This window comes from Lampetra fluviatilis, unplaced genomic scaffold (assembly GCF_964198595.1).
Source record: "Lampetra fluviatilis unplaced genomic scaffold, kcLamFluv1.1 SCAFFOLD_835, whole genome shotgun sequence".
Classification (NCBI taxonomy): Eukaryota; Metazoa; Chordata; class Hyperoartia; order Petromyzontiformes; family Petromyzontidae; genus Lampetra; species Lampetra fluviatilis.
The window spans coordinates 1-5000 of record NW_027620761.1 but is presented as its reverse complement, the minus strand read 5'-3'; the positions used below and the strand labels follow the sequence as shown (position 1 = coordinate 5000).

Sequence of the window (5000 nt, the reverse complement as noted above, 5' to 3'; positions counted from 1 at the left end):
GTGTGTCACTGTGTGTGTCTGTGTGTGTGTCTGTGTGTCACTGTGTGTGTCACTGTGTGTCTGTGTGTGTCACTGTGCGTCTGTGTGTGTGTCACTGTGTGTGTCACTGTGTGTGTGTCTGTGTGTCACTGTGTGTGTCACTGTGTGTGTCACTGTGTGTGTGTGTCTCTGTGTCACTGTGTGTGTCACTGTGCGTCTGTGTGTGTGTCACTGTGTGTGTGTGTGTCTGTGTGTGTGTCTGTGTGAGTCACTGTGTGTCACTGTGTGTGTCACTGTGTGTCTGTGTGTGTGTCTGTGTGTCACTGTGTGTGTCACTGTGTGTGTGTGTCTGTGTGTGTCTCTGTGTGTCACTGTGTGTCACTGTGCGTCTGTGTGTGTGTGTGTGTCACTGTGTGTGTGTGTGTCTGTGTGTGTCACTGTGTGTCACTGTGTGTGTCACTGTGTGTGTGTCTGTGTGTGTGTCTGTGTGTCACTGTGTGTGTCACTGTGTGTGTGTCTGTGTGTGTGTCTGTGTGTGTGTCACTGTGTGTGTGTCTGTGTGTGTGTCTGTGTGTGTGTCTGTGTCACTGTGTGTGTGTCTGTGTGTGTGTGTCTGTGTGTGTGTCTGTGTGTCACTGTGTGTGTCACTGTGTGTGTGTCTGTGTGTGTGTCTGTGTGTGTGTCACTGTGTGTGTGTCACTGTGTGTGTCTGTGTGTCACTGTGTGTGTCACTGTGTGTGTCACTGTGTGTGTGTGTCACTGTGTGTGTGTGTCTGTGTGTGTGTCTGTGTGTGTGTCTGTGTGTCACTGTGTGTGTCACTGTGTGTGTCACTGTGTGTGTCACTGTGTGTGTCACTGTGTGTGTCACTGTGTGTGTGTCTGTGTGTGTGTCTGTGTGTCACTGTGTGTGTGTCTGTGTGTGTGTGTGTCTGTGTGTGTGTCTGTGTGTCACTGTGTGTGTGTGTGTGTCACTGTGTGTGTCACTGTGTGTGTGTCTGTGTGTGTGTCTGTGTGTCACTGTGTGTGTGTGTCTGTGTGTCACTGTGTGTGTGTCACTGTGTGTGTGTGTCCGTGTGTGTGTCACTGTGTGTGTGTGTCTGTGTGTCACTGTGTGTGTGTGTGTCTGTGTCTGTGTGTCACTGTGTGTGTGTGTCTGTGTGTGTGTCTGTGTGTCACTGTGTGTGTGTGTCTGTGTGTGTGTCTGTGTGTGTGTCTGTGTGTCACTGTGTGTGTGTCTGTGTGTGTGTCTGTGTGTCACTGTGTGTGTCACTGTGTGTGTGTCTGTGTGTGTGTCTGTGTGTCACTGTGTGTGTGTCACTGTGTGTGCGTTTCTGTGTGCGTGTCTGTGTGTGTCTCTGTGTGTGTCTCTGTGTCTCTGTGTGTGTCTCTGTGTGTGTCTCTGTGTCTCTGTATGTGTCTCCGCGTGTCTCTGCGTTGTCTCCGCGTTGTCTCAGGCCGTGAGGACGGTGTGGAGTCTGTCTCTGGTCTCCGCGAGTCCCAGACACAAAATGATGTCCGCCACGCTAGGGCCCGTCTAGAGACACGGGGGGAGAGACACGGGGGGAGAGACACGGGGGGAGAGACACGGGGGGAGAGACACGGGGGGAGAGACACGGGGGGAGAGACACGGGGGGAGAGACACGGGGGGAGAGACACGGGGGGAGAGACACGGGGGGAGAGACACGGGGGGGGAGACACGGGAGAGACACGGGGGGAGAGACACGGGGGGGGAGACACGGGGGGGGAGACACGGGAGAGACACGGGGGGGGAGACACGGGGGGGGAGACACGGGGGGGGAGACACGGGAGAGACACGGGGGGAGAGACACGGGGGGGGAGACACGGGGGGGGGAGACACGGGAGAGACACGGGGGGGGAGACACGGGGGGAGAGACACGGGGGGGGAGACACGGGGGGGGAGACACGGGGGAGACACGGGGGGAGAGACACGGGGGGGGAGACACGGGGGGAGAGACTCGGGGGGGGAGACACGGGGGGGGAGACACGGGGGGGGAGACACGGGGGGGGAGACACGGGGGGGAGACACGGGAGAGACACGGGGGGGGGAGACACGGGGGGAGAGACACGGGAAGAGAGACACGGGAGAGACACCGGGGGAGAGACACGGGGGGGGGAGACACGGGGAGAGACACGGGGGAGAGACACGGGGGGAGAGACACGGGGGGAGAGACACGGGAGAGACACCGGGGGAGAGACATGGGGGGGGAGACACGGGGGGGGGAGACAAAGGAGAGACACGGGGGGGGGAGACACGGGGGGAGAGACACGGGGAGAGAGACACGGGAGAGACACCGGGGGAGAGACACGGGGGGGGGAGACACGGGGGGGGGAGACACGGGGGGGGAGACACGGGGGGGGAGACACGGGGGGGGGAGACACGGGGGGAGAGACACGGGGGGAGAGACACGGGGGGGGGGAGACACGGGGGGAGAGACACGGGGGAGAGACACGGGGGGGGGAGACACGGGGGGGAGACACGGGGTGGAGGACACGGGGGGGAGAGACACGGGGGGGGGGGAGACGGGGGGGGGAGACACGGGGGGAGAGACACGGGGGGAGAGACACGGGGGGAGAGACACGGGGGGGAGAGACACGGGGGGAGAGAGACACGGGGGGAGAGACACGGGGGGGAGAGACACGGGGAAGAGACACGGGGGGAGAGACACGGGGGGAGAGACACGGGGAGAGACACGGGGGGAGAGACACGGGGGGAGAGACACGGGGGAGAGACACGGGGGGAGAGACACGGGGGGAGAGACACGGGGGGAGAGACACGGGGGGAGAGACACGGGGGAGAGACACGGGGGGAGAGACACGGGGGGAGAGACACGGGGGGAGAGACACGGGGGGAGAGACACGGGGGGAGAGACACGGGGGGAGAGACACGGGGAGAGACACGGGGGGGGAGAGACACGGGGAGAGAGAGACACGGGGGGAGAGACACGGGGGGAGAGACACGGGGGGAGAGACACGGGGGGAGAGACACGGGGGGAGAGACACGGGGGGAGAGACACGGGGGGAGAGACACGGGGGGAGAGACACGGGGGGGAGAGACACGGGGAGTTCATGATGGTCGTGTGGGTGGGTGTGTGTGAGTGTGTGTCTCTGTGTGTGTCTGTGTGTGTGTGTGTGTGTCTGTGTGTGTGTCTGTGTGTGTTGTGTGTGTGTGTGTGTCTCTGTGTGTGTGTGTGTGCCACCGCATGCCTAAACAGCTTTTGTTCGGCCGGATCGAGGGGGCTAAACGGGCGCGGCACGGGCTAGAGAAGAGATGGAGTGATGTGGTACAGGAGGCACGGGCTCGAGAAGAGATGGAGTGATGTGGTACAGGAGGACGTGGAGCTGAGTGGACTTGCCGATGACTGGTACCAGCGGTGTCAAGATCGGCCTCAGTGGAGGAGGCTCGTGAAGGACGCTACTGGGCAGTTGGAGGCAGTCGCCCTCCAACAACAACGGAGGGCGGAGGAGCGACGCTCACAACAACGAGCGGAGCGCCGGGTGGCTAAAGCACAGCAAGTTGGCACAGTAGGGGGCACAGGTGGTGCATCAGCCAGTCGTCTCGGTCATCTCGGTCAGTCGACCCGTGGCACCTGGGTCTGCCCCGTGACCTCCTGCCAGCGGGCGTTCGACACTTCACGTGGCCTCAGGGTGCACATGGCCTGGCACAAGCGTCGTGGTGACGTCACCGCCACTTAGTGGCGAATGGCGGTTGTTGTGTTGTTGTTGTGTGTCACCTCCTGCCCTGTCAAGGCGAGTCTCAGGGTCTTCATGGCCGTTGGGAATGGCGTGGGCGAGGCCTCCTGCTGCAGGCCTTTCCTGAGCAGCGAGCCAGAAGCTGGGCAGACGCTGCCTCCGCCTGGTCCGACGATAGGATCCTGGGGACAGCATCATCAGCAGCATCATCATCATCAGTATCATCAGTATCATCATCAGTATCAGTATCATCATCATCATCAGTATCATCATCATCATCATCAGTATCATCATCATCATCAGTATCATCAGTATCATCATCAACAGTATCAGTATTGTGTGTGTGTGTGTCTGTGTGTGTGTGTCTGTGTGTCTGTGTGTGTGTGTCTGTGTGTCTGTGTGTGTCTGTGTGTGTGTGTCTGTGTGTGTGTGTCTGTGTGTGTCTGTGTGTGTGTGTGGCTGTGTGTCAGTCTGTGTGTGTGTCTGTGTGTGTGTGTCTGTGTGTGTGTGTGTCTGTGTGTGTGTCTGTGTGTGTGTGTGTCTGTGTGTGTGTCTGTGTGTGTCTGTGTGTGTCTGTGTGTGTCTGTGTGTCTGTGTGTGTGTGTCTGTGTGTGTGTGTCTGTGTGTGTGTGTCTGTGTGTCTGTGTGTGTCTGTGTGTGTGTGTGGCTGTGTGTCAGTCTGTGTGTGTGTGTCTGTGTGTGTCTGTGTGTGTGTGTGGCTGTGTGTCAGTCTGTGTGTGTGTCTGTGTGTGTGTGTCTGTGTGTGTGTGTCTGTGTGTGTGTCTGTGTGTGTGTGTCTGTGTGTGTGTCTGTGTGTGTCTGTGTGTGTCTGTGTGTCTGTGTGTGTGTGTCTGTGTGTGTGTGTCTGTGTGTGTGTGTCTGTGTGTCTGTGTGTGTCTGTGTGTGTGTGTGGCTGTGTGTCAGTCTGTGTGTGTCTGTGTGTGTGTGTGGCTGTGTGTCAGTCTGTGTGTGTGTCTGTGTGTGTCTGTCTGTGTGTCTGTGTGTGTGTGTGGCTGTGTGTCAGTCTGTGTGTCTGTGTGTGTGTGTCTGTGTGTGTGTGTGTCTCTGTGTGTGTGTGTATCTGTGTGTGTGTCTGTGTGTCTGTGTGTGTGTGGTGGTGTCTCTCCACCTGATGACGCACGCACACAGGAGTGCGTACGCGGGGTTTATTGAATCCATCTGTGCGGCGGTGACGCTGGGCCTCTTCCACACAAAGTCATAGGAGGCAGACACCAACTCAGACAGCTGAGAGACGTGGCCCTGACACACGGGGGGAGACACGGGGAGACACGGGGAGAGAGACACGGTGA

General features: G+C 59.1%; 1 long non-coding RNA gene across 1 annotated transcript in view; it reads right to left on the bottom strand.

Annotated features, from left to right (window-relative positions):
- The window catches only part of LOC144954361 (uncharacterized), a 5250-nt gene extending 282 nt beyond the window's left edge, over positions 1-4968 (bottom strand). The window contains exons 1-3 of the long non-coding RNA XR_013641159.1: positions 4820-4968; positions 3732-3872; positions 1-1513 (exon numbers count right to left, since the gene is read on the bottom strand). The exon at positions 1-1513 is cut by the window's left edge and continues 282 nt beyond it. This is a non-coding gene — a long non-coding RNA (uncharacterized LOC144954361). The remainder of the gene's footprint in view (positions 1514-3731; positions 3873-4819) is intronic.
- Positions 4969-5000: the final 32 nt, after the last annotated feature.